The sequence below is a fragment of the Puma concolor genome, chromosome B4, assembly GCF_028749965.1.
Source record: "Puma concolor isolate L17-30 chromosome B4, mPumCon1.1.hap2, whole genome shotgun sequence".
Lineage (NCBI taxonomy): Eukaryota > Metazoa > Chordata > Mammalia > Carnivora > Felidae > Puma > Puma concolor.
The window spans coordinates 52,607,540-52,624,267 of record NC_141673.1 but is presented as its reverse complement, the minus strand read 5'-3'; the positions used below and the strand labels follow the sequence as shown (position 1 = coordinate 52,624,267).

Genomic DNA, 16,728 nt, shown 5'->3' with positions numbered 1-16,728 from the left:
AGGCGAAACGGAACATATATTGGGCTGGGGATGTGGAGACCTGGGTCCTAGGCCTCTACTTTGTTCCAAAGAAGTAGCTTTGGAATTTAATGGCTGATTTATTCTAGAGCTGAATTCTTGATTGGAGGGAAAGTAATGGTGATAAAGGGCTTGAAAGGGATTCCATGAAATGTGTTGCGATGCCAAATGAATTAGTTAGGAAATAGCTGTATTAGGTCATATCTGGTTGGGTGGGGTTGAACTTAAGTGAATTGGTTAGTCATGGGTGTTTGAGAAATGAGTAGAGTATGTGGAATATGAGCAGAATATGAATTATTCCTTTTCCTAAAGAGGGAATGTCTTGGGTAAGAAATCAAGGGGGTCCCGATGGTTTATTGAATTCATCCCTATATAGTTCCAACAAGAATGGGTTTCATGCAAGCCAAAGGAAAGCCTTAATTATTGCAGGAGTTGTAAACATGATGTCAAGAACTATTTAAGAAGGAGCCCACCAGCAAGAAACTGGGCAGGATGAATGTAGGAGAGTCTTGTGCTTACAGAGAATGCTAGGGTAGTGTGGGTAATTTAGCCCCCGTGCTTACTGAAGGACGAGTGCTTGCAGGCAGGTGTGCATTCACATTTGGGAGTGAGGGAAGTGTATTCATTTCCTTTGGAAGATTAAATGTTGTCTTTTGTTTCCAGTGTCTCTTGTATTCCAGTTGGTCTGCATTGACCCTTGCCAGGTAAATGTTCCAAATCAGTTTCTTTTAAATTCTATTATAAAACATCAGAGTCTTTTGCCTAATACAATATATCCAAATGTGAGGCTTCCAGAGGCTTCTATCCCCTTGCCCACACCCTGTGTAGAGTGCTTTACTCAGCTTCTCCATTCACAGATCCATGGATACCCAGTTCAAGGCTCATTTCTTACAACAATGTCTTGTCCTCTGATTGCTACAGGCATATTTAAGTATCGCCTTCCTGACAAGAATGAAAACTCTTGAGGGCTAGGGATCTTTGCTTTATAGAGGCCATATTGAATGATTCGTGAATGTGATGATTAACCTGATTCATAATTGAGACATTGTCATTCCCAAGAAGAATTATTTTCAATCTGAGCAATTTATTTAGAACTTTCATCTGTTTCTAATTTCATACAGACTTCAGGAGATACTTCAGCAAGACCCCATAGGGAAAGATAATTCTTTAAAATTTGACTTTTAAACATTTGAGGGATTATTGATAATTTAGAAAGACATAACTAACTCTAAAGGAATGGCCTGGGTGGAATGGTTCCTTTTAATGTGAAGAGTCTGGTTTTCTGCAATTAGCTAGAAGGAACATACTTAAACACATAATTATAGGAAGCTTTGTTTTTAGGAATGGAAATTACAAAAAAATTATTTTTGTAGCGACTCCCATTTTTTTCATTAAGCACATTGTAGTGTCCCTGAAGTTCTGTGGTGCATTTTATTTATTTATTTATTAAAAATTTTTTTTTCAATGTTTTGTTTATTTTTGAGAAACAGAGAAACTGAGCGTGAGCAGGGGAGGGGCAGGGGGAGAGGGACACAGAATCTGAAGCAAGTTCCAGGCTCTGAGCTGTCAGCACAGAGCCCGATGCGGGGCTCGAACTCTCGAACTATGAGATCATGACCTGAGCCGAAGTCTGAGGCTTAACTAACTGAGCCACCCTGCTGCCCCTGTGGTGCATTTTAGACTTGGAAAATGTGTGATACGATAATACAAAGAGATGGCACATTTAGTAGCTGCTCACATTTGTGTTCATTTTAATTTGAAATGTAGGCTCTATGAAAATGAGTGTTGTCAAAATGGTTTAGGTGAACTAAAATGTTGCATTACCATTTTGTGGCAAGCAGAGTATCAAGACTCCAGACCCTTAATGTTACAGTTCTTAAACATTATTTGAAGTATCTCTGAATTTGCATATAGGCATTACATTCATTTAGGCAGTGATTGATTTTAACAATTCTAGTGATCAGAAAAGAAAATGTGGGCTGAAGTGTGAAGCAGTGGATTTCCCCAGCTGCATAATTTATGTCGCCCCCCAAAAGGTAGACGCATGAAGCTAAAAAGCCGTGCAAAGTACTGACCTGTTCTTTGTGGCTATCGGGACTTGCAGGAGTGACTTCTAGCTAGGCCTCCGTGGCTGCCTGGTTATTGAGGTGGAAGGAAGGCAGTGAGAGTGGGGATGAAGAAGAAGAGGGGCCAGGTTGCAGATATTGGTGAATTGGGATGGGGTAGGTCTGGATGTGGGTACTGGGGGGTGGTGAGAACGAGGACAGGGATGAGTTGTGGGTTTTTTGGCTTGGGTGACTGGGAAGGTGATGTCATCACTTGCCAATTAAGGGAATATGGAAGAAAGATGAGATTGGGGAGGGAGGATAAGTTCAGACCGTGTATTGACTCCAGGCAGTCAATAAATAATGAATGAATGAATCTGGGTGTATTTTTTTTGAGCTGTCGGTAGGGTGTCAGTGTTCCCTGAGCTTCTTGGTGGTATAGCCGATCTGAGGAGAGAGCTCTGGGATTTGTTGAAGCCATGGGAGGAGGGGGACCCAAGCAAGGAGGATACACCAGCATTTATTCGTTCATTCATAAGTTTGCTTATACGTTTCTTTATTTTGAGAGAGCATGCAAGTGGGGGAGGGGTGGAGAGAGAGAGGGCGGGTGGGGGTGGGGGAATCCCAAGCAGGCTGCCACTACCAGTGGTGAGCCGCAGACAGGGCTCAAACCCACCAACGGTGAGATCACGACCTGAGCCAAAGTCCTATGTTCAACCGAGTGTTCCAGGTGCCCCTTGCATTTAAAGGGTAGGCAGAGAAGAAGGGTGTGTCTCCAGAGATAACCAAAGTGAGTGACTCGAGAGGTGAAGAAAGCCGGAGAATGGTGTTCTGGGAGCCCAGGGAAGGGCCGCCTCAAGAACAGGCATGTGGTCAGTAGGGCAAGTGCGGCACTCAGAAAGGCCAGGGACTGAAGTTGAGCCAGTAGGAGCCTCTGGAGGCCTTGAGGAGAGCCTCTTCGGAAAACTGGAGAGGCAGTCGGACTGCAGAGGGAGGAGGACTGAACAGCTGTGGAAGAGACAGGAAAAGTGGGTGCAAACTGCTCGCTCTTACAAAGGATAGTGCCCTAAAATGAGTCCATGGGGAGAGGGAGTCATTGGTGTGTTGGCATCATTTTTAGATGAGAGACCTCAGTAGAAAGAAGGCGGATGGGGATACAGGTGAGGCACTAGGGTTCCCTCAAGAAAATGGCTGCCTTTGCAGCGGAAGGGGTGGTGTTTGGACCGGAAGTGGTGGAGGACTGCTTAGAAAGCGGGTGGGTCCTCTTGGAGAAGGTGGGCAGGGTTAAGTCTGGTAAACTTGTACCTGATACGGAGTTGGGGGGTGGGGGGTGACTAGAAGTTTGAGTCTGTGGCGGTCGGGCACTGACCAAGCAGGTGGGTATGCGTGTGCAAGTGCTGTTGTGTGGAGAGAAAGCCGGAGGCACAGAAGCAGAAGGGGACCTCTGTGGTGTGTCTGGAGGACCAGGTGGCCTTCTGGGTGGAGCTGTCGGGGAAGGACACACCTGCGGGTGTGGTGGGTGTGGTGAACGACTGGGAAAGGAAGCAGGCTCTAAAGGGGCCTTGTTCGTCAGGCTGAGGACTTTGGACTGCATCTCCTGGGTGGGGAGGAGCCACTTAGGGAGAAGTAACGGGGTCAGATCTAGGATTTGGGAGCTGAGAGCAGTTTATGGAAGAGTTTAGAGAGAAGCAGGGGTATTGTTCGGGAGGCCATTGCGGTAACCTGGGTGACGGTCATTAGGGCTTGAAATGGGGCAGTTGCAGTGGGAGAGGTGCGGATTTCTGAGGTTGACTGATTCCTGAGATTGACTGATTGACCAAGCGGGGGGGGGGGGGGGGGGGGGGAGAGGAGGAAAAAGGTGTGTGTGTGGTGGAGAAGGGGACAGCTGAGAGGATGGCCCTGCCGTTGGGGAACTGGAGAACACAGGAGGAAGAGAGGCAGGTCTAGGCAGGTGGTGGGATAGTTCAATTTCAGGCACATTTACAGAGCGTTTGTGTAGCACCCAGCTGGCTAGGAGAATCAGGATTCTGAAGCTCAAGACAGAGGTCCCTGCAAGAGAGATCGGAAGCATGAGGTCATCATCCTTGAATTGGAAGTGGTTAAGATTTATTTGAAGGAACAAGAGAAAAATAAATCCTGATGTGGATATGGACTGTGAAAGCAAACTTCTTAGACCATTTCAGTGTATTATTAACTTTCTTAGAATAAAGCCTTTGATGACCAGAATGTGGATGTGACCCAACCCTCTGCCCCCACCGCCGCCGCCCCCCAAATAGCTCAAAATTAATGACAAAAAGATGTTAGGAAATAAATTCAAGAAGTTTCGATAGAAGTGTTTTTATCTTGATAGTTTTCTTTTTTTCTATCAGGTCAAAATCCCTTTCTTAATCTGTGTTTATTATTTTTGATAAGAAACTTGAGAAAACTGGGGACTAGCTGGTTGTATTTTTGAAACCTCTTTGAATATGAAATATACTGTCTTGAGTGTGGTATCACTGCATTGTATTCCTCAGGCTTGACATTAATGGATACCTAATAATTAATATTCTAATGCAGTGTCCTTAGATGGATTAAAAAAAAAAAACCAAACTACAGTGGTTTTCGGGAAATATGCTGATTACAATTTATATTTAGCTCAATACTGGTTTGTAGAGCCTTACTTTGGATCTTCCATAAAATCCACGTTTTTCTGTTTTCCTTCCCAAAATGTAGAAGCACACAATCCTGTTGATCTGTGGAAATGTTTACTAAGGAGAAGTTAAGTCTTTGTTTTTTCTTTTAATTTTATTTTTATTTAAGTAATCTCTACACCCAACATGGGGCTCAAGCTCTTTTGACTGAGCCAGGCGCGCCCCCCCCCTTTTTTGGGGGGAGGGGGAAATAAAGTCTTTAAAGAGCTCATGAGCCTGCGAAAAGGGGCAGAGGGAGAGAAAGAGGCTGCATGCTTAGCACAGAGCCCAACGCGGGCTCCATCCCACGTCCCTGGGATCTTGACCTGAGCCAAAATCAAGAATCTGACAGTCAACCGGCTTGAGGCACCAGGCGCCTGGAAGCAAACGTTTTAGATCCTTTGGAAGTTCCAACAGTGTGGTGGGTGCTCTAGAATTTGTATGGGGATGTGGGTGGATCCGCTTATTTTCCCTAGCCCCCTCCTACTTTTTTCTGAACTATCTGCAACTACTGTATGGTTTATGCTGTAGCAGAGAGATTACTTTCCTGCTTCCATGGTCTCAACAAACATTTATTGGGTGCCTGCTTTATAGCTGGTGTTGTGCTTCGCCCTGGGATTTAAAGAGAAGGAAGGCCAATATCCCACCTCCAGAGCATGCAGTCTAGTAGAAAGTCATAAAGAGCCATTGTGATATTGTGACGTGTAGTATATATAATGGAAGGAATTTGAAAGAGCTTCTGGGTTGGTGAACACGGGAGGTGAAGGGGGAGTGGCACTGGTGGGGAGGTCGTGAAAGCTCTGGGCCCCTTCCCACCTACCTCCTCTTATGTATCTCTTGCCGGTTCGTGAATTGTATCCTTTATTAAAAAACAGGTAATAGTGATTAGAGTACTTACCTGAGTTCTGTGGGCCTTCCTAGCAAATGGTTGAACCTGAGAAGGGCGTCATGGGAATCCCTGATTTATACCTGGTCAGTTATAAGCATAGGTAACTATCTGGATTTGCGATTGCACGTGAAGTGTGTGTGTAGAAGGTGTCTTGTGGGACTAAGCTCTTAAATACACTTGTGGCATCTATGCTAACCCCAGGTGGATGGTGTCAGAATGGAGTTGAATTGTAGGACGGACACCGGGTGGGTGTCTGCAGAGAACCGAAGAATTGCTTGCTTGGTGTGAGGGAAAGCCCCGCATCTCTGGTGTCAGAAGCGAAGTGTTGTGAGTAGTGGAGCAGACAGTCCAGTTTTTCTTTTCAGCTATAAAGAGACCATTGTTGGAAGAGACCATGCACGTGGAAGGGATACTCTTACTGTTGATAACAACGATGGCTCAATGCATTGTACATTTATTGGTTCATTTCCTCCTCACACTAACCCAGTGAGGTAGGCTGGATATTCTCTTTGTAGAGAAGAGGCACAGAGAGGGTCACAGTAGCTGGTAAACAGAGGAACTAGGGTTAGAAAATGGGCAGTCTGGTGTGAGAACCCATGCTTTAAGAAAGCGATGAAGAATAGGGAAAGCAGCAGTCTCGTTGGGGTGACTGTGCCACATTAGCAAAAGTCAGTGCTTAGTGCTTGGAGCTTGGGCCGGGGGTTAGGGGGGACAATGGGAAGGGAAGTCATAGGCTTATGGTTAAATTAAGCCTGGGTAGACTTGTTTCAAGTAGTGGAATAGGAGAGGGGGATGGGAACCAGATAAGGCAGTGTCTCCTTGCATATCAAGATTTACTGTGAAATCCCTACAAATGTATGTATAGATTTGCATATATTGTACATTTATGTTACCTTTTGAATTTCTAGCATTCTTGTTTTCATACCGGTTGCGTTCATTATCATCTAACAAAGTACATATATATGCACTACATGGGTGTAAATGATAGTGGTTGTAATGAATGTCACAACTTGTAAGAAATTGGGGATTTCTCCGTGGTTTGTTGTGATTTAAAGAGCAGTCTGCAATTAATAAGCTTTGGAGATTTGTTTCAAGGAGTGGAAAATGAAGTTCTAGAGGCTGGCTCTATATTGCTGTATATTCTCAGAAAGAAAATGTAAAGGATCTGGGTGAGTTCCAAAAATTGAGTCATTCACATCCTTATTGGCACACTGAGATTGCTCAGATGTTTGCAGTACGTATTGTTGAGCACGGACCATGCGCAGGGTTTAGTACTACATACAATTGGGTTATTATAAAAGACTCTCCCTTCCTTATAAGGAACTCTCTGGGATTATATGAGGAGACCAACATATAATATGCAGTTTGTGAATGGTAACAGCTGTAATAAATGAGCACAGAACAACTCAGAAGAGATTAAATACATTTAAGAGACGTTTAAAATAAATACAATAGTACCCTTGATTTATTTGTTTTGTACAACTCTTGTTGAGTGAGTGGCACCAAGAGGCTGAATAGAAAAGGGCAGACCTAATTAGGAGTACTTCTTGGAGGTTGTAGACACTTGGATTTGGGTTTTGGAAGGGTAGAAGCTCAGACAGTGACTGGGTGTGCAACTTATTTTTCTGTAGAAGAAGCACTGATGTGTGTTTGGAAAAGGTTTAGATTGCCTCAAAAACATGAATTTTCAGAAATGGCATGTGTCTCTAATAGGGATGGTCTCCAGGGATAGGTGCATAGAATGAGTGGTGACTTTCTAACTTTCTAGAAACACTACAAAGTGTATCTGTGAGATTGGGATAGATCTTAAAATCATGATCTCATGGTTCATGGATTTTAGTCCTATGCCAGGGCTCAGCAATGCTGATAGTAAGTAGGAGCTTGCTTGGGATTCTCTCTCTCCCTCTCTCTCTGCCCCTCCCCAACTCTCTTTATCTCTCTCAAAGTAAATAAATAAACTTAAAAAAAAATAAAGTCATGCAGAATATAGTAATTTATAGTACAGTAATTCACAATACAGTTATTCAGAATACAGTGATTATGTAAAAGTATATGAATGCCTTTATAGCTGATCGTCCAACCTAAAATTTTTTTTTAATGTTTATTTTTGAGACAGAAAGAGACAGAGCATGAGTGGGGGAGGGGCGCGCGCGCACACACACACACACACACACACACACACACACACACACACACACAGAATCCGAAGAAGGCTCCAGGCTCTGAGCTGTCAGCACAGAGCCCGATGCGGGGCTCAAACTGTGAGATCATGACCTGAGCCACCCAGGCGCCCCCGCTGATCATCCAACTTTAAAGATAACACATTGCAGATGTAGTTGAAGCCCCTGGGTATTCCTCGCTCCGTGTTTTCTCCCCCTCCCTTTCTCTCCAGTTGTTTATCATTGATGTCCATGTATTTAATACTTTAATTACTGGTGTCTATGTAAATATTAATCATCAATAGTTGAGTGTTACTTTACGTGTTTTTTTTTTTTTTAAACTTCTGGCTGTAGTGTCCTATTGCATATTTTCTTCTGTAGCTCAACGTCTATTGTTAGCTTTGTTTTTGAGATTCTTGCTACTCTAGTTCATTCTTTTTAATTGCTATACACTACCGTGTGTCCATTTTCCTGTTGATGTACATTTAATTACTATTTCCTCCCATTTTTCTCTATTACAAATGACATTGCAATACACTTCTTTACGTGCCTCCTTTCACGTGTATGCGAAACTTTTCTGTAGGTTGTAATCCCCAGGAGTGGAATCGCTTAGTCACAGGGAAGGGAATGTGTATCTTCATGTTCATTGGGTTAGTACTTCAGTTCCATCTTTGAGTTGGGAAGCTTGAGGATTTAATTATTTCTTTTTAACTTGTATGCTAATATTTTCTTGAAACTGTAATGGGCCTGTGGAAACTTGTGGTTTGGGGACAAGTTGGAATACAGAAGATCATATTTATTATGTGTTAATGGTTGGTAACTTCAGTGATTTGTGTAAAATTCCACTTAACTGGATATATGGTTGCATATCTTCACCTAAAATCGCAAAGAAAGACTATAAAAAAGAAATTCCTAAACTGTATTTCTTTGGTTATCTGTGCTCACCTGAAGGTACAGGAAGAATGGCTTGGTGGGGCAGGGGAGACTTTTGAGTAGATAATAACATTTTTTTGTGGTGTTTAAATTTTCTATAATTTATTTGAAACTGTCTTTTTAAACTAAAAAACATTTGAGGTGTAACTGATGTGTGTAAGTTTCAGTTGTAGACTGGTAATTTACGATTCATTATTTGTATATGTTGCAAAATGATCATCAAATGGCAGTACCTTGTTTTTTTTCTTGTCAGGAGAAGTTAACTACCTTAACTGCTCCTCTCTGAGCCACTTTCAAATATATGCTGCAGTATTATTAACTTTAGTGTCCATGCTGTACTGAAAACTTCTTCAGTCCTCTTTCTGTCTCAAAGTGATCAAGTAGAAGGGAATGAAGAATGGCATAAATCCTGATGGCATCTTTTTGGAATAACCTGGGGAGTGCTCCCTTTGGGCAAAGGGGGGGTGGGGGGTTCGGTTAGGTTTTCTTATAGTCTTCCTCAAGCTGCCTAGGTTTAGTTTGTGGTTTCCAAGAGACCTGTTGGACTGGCTTTAGGCTGATAATATCAGTTTCTTCATGTTTTCCCCACGTCTCTTAAAGGAACTTTTATGTAACTCTTCTTTTCAGTAAGATCCTAAAACCATTTGCTATTATGGTTTAGTTGTTTCTCCAAACATTTATTTCCTTCTGGCAGGAATCCGTAAGAGAGCTACTTCTCATGGATCTTGGTTACAAGTTCTATGATGAGTCATTATTGACAGAAACTTTATGCCGGAATACAACATGAAAGGTCTCCTTGCCATTGTAGGAGAGGGGGTGAGGGGTGAGCTTTGCATTTATGCGGATTTAATGTCGATCAGATCACCGACTGATTAATCTTAGGGCCTCTTACATATTCTTCACTGTCCTGCTAGTTTGAACTAAGAACTTTAAAGCAGGTGGTGGTCAAAGTAGAGAACAAATGGGAACCCCTGTGGAGGTGGGGTCCCACGAGTCTGAACAGCTGTCAGGGTGGGGACTCCAAGGGACATTTCACGGGCAGTTAATGTGTTCTTCAATAGCAGCATTTCTTTAGTCATGGACAGCCTCCTTTGTGACTCTCTGAATTTCTAGTGATTCTCCTTTTTTTAAAATATTTTTTTAATGTTTATTGATTTTTTTTTTATAATGTTTATTTATTTTTGAGAGAGAGAGAGCACGTGCGTGAGCAAGCTCACGCGCATGAGCAGAGAGGGGCAGAGAGAGAGGGAGACACAGAATCTGAAGCAGGCTCCAGGCTCTGAGCTGTCAGCACAGAGCCCGACACGGGACTCAAACTCATGAACCACGAGATCATGACCTGGCCGAAGTGGGACACCTAACCAACTGAGCCACATGGGCGTGTTGTTGTCTGCCTCCCCCCCCCCCCCCCCATTCTTACCCTGAGACTTAGAGCCATCGAATTACAGTTACTTGTTGCAAATCATCTACTTACTGTATTAGGCTTCCTTGTAAGCCGATCAGAATGAGCTCTGGTTGATGGCTCATCCACCTGGTTATTTAAATTGTTTGCTTTCTGCTCTGACCTCCTAGTTCTACCTCTAAAAGCGTACCCTTAAATTAACAAACAAAACAAAAACCACAAAATCAAACCCCCAAAACCCAAGGATGTATGAAAAATCTGTTCTAAGGTGGCTCATCAAAGCATTGTTTTTAATAGTGGGAAATTTGGAAACAGAATAAAGGTCCAACATCAAACCTGTCCAATATATAGACATTCAACAATTTGAAAATATTTATATTGGAAAAAAAATATTTGTAGGCTACAGTGTCTAGAACTTCAGGTTCTAGAGCCAGACTGTGAATTCTGACTCTGGTGCTGCCCCTTAGAGCTGTGTGACCTTGGGCGAGTCTCTTTCTCTCTTTTAAAAATTACGGTAAAATATACATAACATAACTTTTACCATTTTAACACTTTTTAAGTGTATAATTAAGTGACATTAAGTGTATTCACATTGTTGTGCGGGCAAGTTTCTTAACTGATCATTGTCATCGCGGCTTTCTTGAGGTTGTTTTGAATGTCAAAGAAGGTCATGCATGTAAAAAGCATAGTCATGGCCTAGTCCCTAGTAATACTCAAATGTCAAAATATTATATATAGTTTCATTTAAATAAAAATTGTTACGTATTTAAGACCTACAACATCATGACTTGATACACACAGTGAATTATCGCTGTCAAGCTAATTAATGTGTCATTTCTTCATAGTTAACCATCATTTTTGTGATGCCAGCAACCTGAAATCTGTTGTAGCATATTTCCTGGGATCAGTATGATATTAACTATAGTCATCCTATCCTGCCTGTGCGTTAACTCTTTAATCTCATCTCGCAGAACCGAAACTTTGTACCTTTTGACCAACAAACATTAACAGTTGTTAAAGTATTCAATACACAGATCTTCACGACATTTTTTAATTGGAAAAGATTCTAAAAATGGTATGTATACAGGTGCCTGGGTGGCTCAGTTGGTTGAACATCTGACTTCGGCTCAGGTCACGGTTCGTGAGTTCGAGCCCCGTGACGGGCTCTGTGCTGACAGCTTAGAGCCTGGAGCCTGCTTTGGATTCTGTGTACCCCTCTCACTCTTCACCTCCCCAGCTTGTGCTCTGTCACTCTCTGTCTCTCAAGAATAAAATAAACATTAAAAAAAAAAAAGGCATGTATAGGTTAAATGCAAGAATAGAGAGGGGAAAAAGAAAACCCCAAAGGGTTTACTTCTCTGGGTGATAGGATAAATCTCATTTGGCTTCTGTGTTGTTTTTTTTTTTTCCTCCTATAATTGTCTTGTTTTTCTTTTGTAAATGAAAAAAATTTGCATATGAATTTTATTCTGGGTAGAAACAGCCGGAGGTTCCTGCAGGTTAATCCTAAAAAGGACAGTTTGATTTTTCAGTTTCTCTTAGAGTTTCATTTGTTCCCCTTGATTGACTAATTATTTAAATAAAGTTACCATTCGTTGTGGCATGCATATGGTTGTGTCCAAAATACACTTTCATACAATGGCGACTTCTTAAGAGCATCCTTAAAAGTGCATATCGTTTGTTAATCTTACTGTGGTATTTTGTTTCTCTTAACTGTAGTTTCCTGTTCTTTCGATTTTTGCGTGTCGACTTGCTGAAAATAAATATTTTGTTTTACTGGGTTAGTAAGCCAGACAGAGTGGTGTTGACAATTCAAGGAAACAGCCCAAGCCATCGTCAGTTAAAATTGCTTTAAGAAGCCAGGAGTACCTTGATTAGAGTTTTATAAGGTAGAGAGCAGGAATATTCTAAATTCCTGGTGCTCGAGCTGTGAAAACTGTTCCTGAAATGAAGGTGGGGAGAGCAGGAGAGGACGTGGGGTGGGTCAGGGAGAATGAGGGCCAGCGAACCACACTTCAGTGCTCGCGGCTGGGCGCCGAAGACTTCTCAGCAGTGCCTTGGCGAACGTCGCAGCCTTCTTAACGTCTGCTTAAAAACACCTACGTTTTCTTCGAGGTTTTAAGTGAGACCACCTCCGGTACATATACCATATTTACCTGACCTCCAGTACACCTTGGTAAGCCCCGAGGTTTGTACAGACACTGGTGTCAGAAGCACAGCCTCAAAAGCTTTGTATTTTCTTGCGGAATCAGGTGGGAGTTGTTGATGGTTTGCCTGCTGGGAGAGAGCCTCTGAGTTTATTTTGCCGATACTGAATGCCTGCTGGGCTGAGAATTTTTGAGGGATGGGCTGAAAGGGATTGAAGGAGATGGACAGATAATTATGGCAAATCAAGAGTGATGAGTATGGACCCTATTGATGAATAGGTACTGTATTAAGTACTTTATTATGTGATCTCCTCAGTCAACTATCACAGCAACCCTGTGAGATAGGTATTGTTACCCACCATGTACAGGACGGTGTATTACAGATGAATTTATCCTTTATAAAAAATGTTTATTGAGGCACCTGGGTGGCTCAGTGAGTTAAGCGTCTGACTTAGGCTCAGGTCATGATCTCACGGTTTGTAGATTCGAGCCCCATGTCGGGCTCTGTGCTGACAGCTCAGAGCCTGCGGCCTGCTTCGGATCCTCTCTCTCTCTCCCTCTCTCTGCCCTTCCCCTCTTTGTGCTCTCTCTCTCAAAAATAAACGTTAAAAAAATTTTGTTTTTAAATTTTACCATTTTGAAAGTTTGTGTTCTTTAGCTGTGTTGTTTTATTAAGTAAAACTTTTTGTTGCTAGCCTTCTGTCATCTTTTACCAAAAACAACAACAACAACAACAACAACAACAACAAAAACCCAAAACAAAAGATATTTTGTTCCGGAGGTTAAGAATGGAGTGTGGTTTATCTTCAGACACAGAATCCTCATCTTTATTTGTGTAGGTGTTTGAATTTTGAAAATCGAGGTATGACTAGTATAAAGTAAAATGTATAAATCTTAATTGTACAGCTTAATGTGTGTCTCTTCCCCTCAGTTTCCCTCCCCTCTTGCCCCTCCCAACTACCAGCTATTTCCAGCTCAAAATAGAGTATGTTTCTGGTACCCCAGAAGGTTCTTTTGTGTCCATTCCTCCCCCCCACCACCCAGTGTATGTGCTGCTGAAGCCAGCACTTTTGTATCCATTCCTAATCAGTAGTATTTTCACCTCTCCGCTAGAACCACTGTACTTTTAAAGTTTATTTCTTTATTTTTTAAGAGCGTGAACGCAAGTGGGGGAGGGGCAGAAGGAGAGGGGAACAGAGGATCTGAAGCAGGCTGTGTACTTCATATAAATGAAATCTGGAGTATAGTTTCTTTCTGTAGCTGACAGCTTTTGCCCAATGCAATGTCATGTGATTCATCCACATGTGATTTATCATTAATCAACAGTAAATGAAATCCGGGGTGCCTGGGTGGCTCAGCGGGTTAAGGGGCTGACTCTTAATTCTGGCTCAGGTCGGGATCTCAGGATTGTAGCATCGAGCCCCTTTCTCTGCCACACCCCCGTTCATTCTCTCTCTCTCTCTCTCTCTCTCCCTCTCTCTCAATAAATAACTTAAAAAATAAATGAAGCCCATATTTGTTTTATTCGTGGGGTTGTTTTTAGGTCCTTTTAGGAGTATTAAACAGTACATGAGAAATCAGTCCAATTTTAAGAGTCCTGTGCGAGGTACCCAAGGTAGGAAATGCATATGGCTGACCATGACATAGAAAGTGCAGAGGAAAACTCCTGATGATGTGCTGTGGCTGCCCTGGTACCAGGCTTTGTGTAGAAGGAATGAGACCTGTACCTTGGAAAGTGGCTGGACCTCAGGCAGATGGGCACTAGAGTTTGGGCTAAGGGATGGAGCAGGTCAAGGAGGCACTTCGTGAATGTCTGGCCCTGCAACCTTTGAGATATTTCCCACTTTGGAAAGGTTCTTTGGGCAGCGGGTATGGCATTGCAGTAGGATGTTGGCCATGTCGAACTGAGGGTCAGGAGGGAGATCTGGGCTGGAGAAAATGAACACAAAACTGGTTGTAGCTGTGGAAGTGGACTGGGGCTCCTGGCTGGAACTCTAGAGTGGTGGGGTTCACCCGGGATGGTTGTCAGAATTGCTCATAAAACTCGTGGAAATACGGTGGGCCTACCTGGAAGCTTTGATGGGTGTTCTGGGGTCACAGCAGTCACTTGGATTTTTGTTTATTTATTTTGAGAGAGAGAGCATGTGAGCTGGGGAGGGGCAGAGAGAGGAGAGAATCTGCCTGATGTGGGGCTCAAACTCACAAACCAGGGGACAGTGACCTGAGCTGAAATCAAGAGTTGGACTATTAATTGACTAAGCCACCCAAGCGCCCTGCTATTTGGATTTTTAAAAATGCCTCTATTTATTCTAATGTACTTTCCCTCCCCATGCTGCAGGTTAGAATCAGTAAGGAAAATGGGTCTTGAGTTCCCCTCTAGGACACAGTCAAATCCCAGGAGAGTCAGAAGATGGAAATGTTGACACCTGGCTAGGCAAGAGAGCGGTATTGAATGTGTCTGGTTTCCAAAGTGGTCATGATGTCCCTGCTTAAACACTTCCAGAACAGAGAGCTTGCCAGTTTCCCAGGAAGCCGTTTTTGGAAGATCGGAAAAGCTTTTTGGTAAAACAAGCCAAACTGTCTCCTTGTGTAGCTTTCACAGAGTGGGCTTTGCTTTTGCAGAGTGGGCTTCATATCTCCCTGGTTTCCTTTTCCCATGCTGAACCTCCCCAGTGCTTACTCCTCCTGTGGAGTTTTCAGAGCCTCTGTTACCATCGTCTTTCAATTGGTCCTCTTTCCACTATTGCTCTTCAAATAAGACATCCCCCAAATTAGGCATTTTTTGACGAGCACGAAGTAGAGTGGGACCATTTACTCCTCTCTTGTTACAAAGATAATAATATACTTCTGTCTTTTTTGAGGGGGAGTGGAGGGATCACAAGTGTAGATCTTACATGTGCCTTTAGTTCATCTTGGATTCATCCTATTCTTTGAGCCCCTGGATGTTAACTTTGATCTGGCCCACCCTCCCAGCTGTCGTTTCGCCAGCGTGATGAGCAAATTTGATCCTCCCCAAGGAGAAGAGGAAGCAGAGCCTCCGAGCCAGGCTGAAGCAGTGCCTCAATGTCCCAATCTCATGACTCCCATAATGTGCTGAGTTCTGAGCTGACAGAGAAGATCAGATTCAAATATTTAATCAATAGTTGGCTAATGAGTTGTCTTCTGTGGCTAAAATAAAATTTCCTTTGCACCCCAGGAGATGTTTACTAGGGAGTTTTAGGGGTCCTGCCTCTTCCTGTACCTTACAGAAGTAGTTACACTAAACTTGCACCAAAGTGATTTGCCATTTTGGGTGCTTCCTATGGATTCTTACACGTATTTGCTTACAGCAAATCGCACTTCTTGGAAAGTCCCTGCTCTGAGTATTTACTTTTAGTCCTGTAAACTATATGCTTGGAGTTGCACATAGCACTGACTGAGCCAGCCAGGCACCCCCAAACATTCTTATTTTGAAATATTGGAAGATCTAAGGCAGCAGCTTGAGATTTACAACAGACTAGTTGGTGGTTAGACATTAGATTATCATGCTTTTCAGTGTATCAGCAATATCCTTTTTGAATAGGGATGAAGAGGAGTGGCATCGTGACTCCAAATTAGCTGAGGTTCTAATGGCAGAATAAACAGTGTAATCTTAAGGTTTCTTGAATAGTATAATTTTCTGAATGATGACATATTTTTGTTTTGCTTTGTACAACCAGATCTGTGACTTCTTTAAAGGCATTGTTTTTAAACTTTCTCCACCTTTCTGTGTATGCTGTAGCACAGTGCTTGCTTCATGGTAGGTGCTCAGACTTTTTTTTTTTTTTTTTTTTTGAGAGAGAATGCACACACGGGGGAGGAGCAGAGAGGGGGGGGGGAGAGAGAAAATCCCAAGCAGACTCCATGCTGTCAGTGCAGAGCCAGATGCAGGCTCCAACCCATGACCGTGAGATCATGACCTGAGCCAAAATCAAAGAGTTGGATACTTAACCGACTGAGCCACCCAGGGGCCCCAAATTCTCTTTAAAGTCTTGGTGTCTTCAGTACTCAACCAGAAGCATGTCTGTGGAGTGATGTCTGAGGATGACCTAACCGGGTCCTAACTCCGGTTCACCCTCCAGGATCACCAGGTTGGTAGAGGGCGGTTGTCAGTGGAGCTCCTCTGGATCCAAGAGCAAATTCACGTTGGAGAAGGATATTATCGCTCCAGTGTCAGATTGCCCATTTTCCCTCCGTTCTCTCAATTCTGACTCCCGCTAAAATCACTTTAGTAGCACTAGGAGGAGTATTTTCTACCTTGGCATAATCGTCTAGCCACTAGTCTAATTTTTTTTTTTTTAAACATTTTATTTTGAGAGAGAGCACGTGCATGTGCGAGAATCAGGGAGGGACAAAAAGCGAGAGGGAGAGAGAGAATCCTAGGCAGGCTCTGTACTGTGAGTACAGAGCCTGATGCGGGGCTCAAACCCATGAACCGTGAGATCATG

At 43.0% G+C, this 16,728-nt stretch overlaps 1 protein-coding gene across 1 annotated transcript in view; it reads left to right on the top strand.

The window, feature by feature from the left end:
* RASSF3 (Ras association domain family member 3) overlaps window positions 1-16,728 on the top strand; it is a 73,788-nt gene that overhangs the window by 17,083 nt on the left and 39,977 nt on the right. The window lies entirely within an intron of this gene.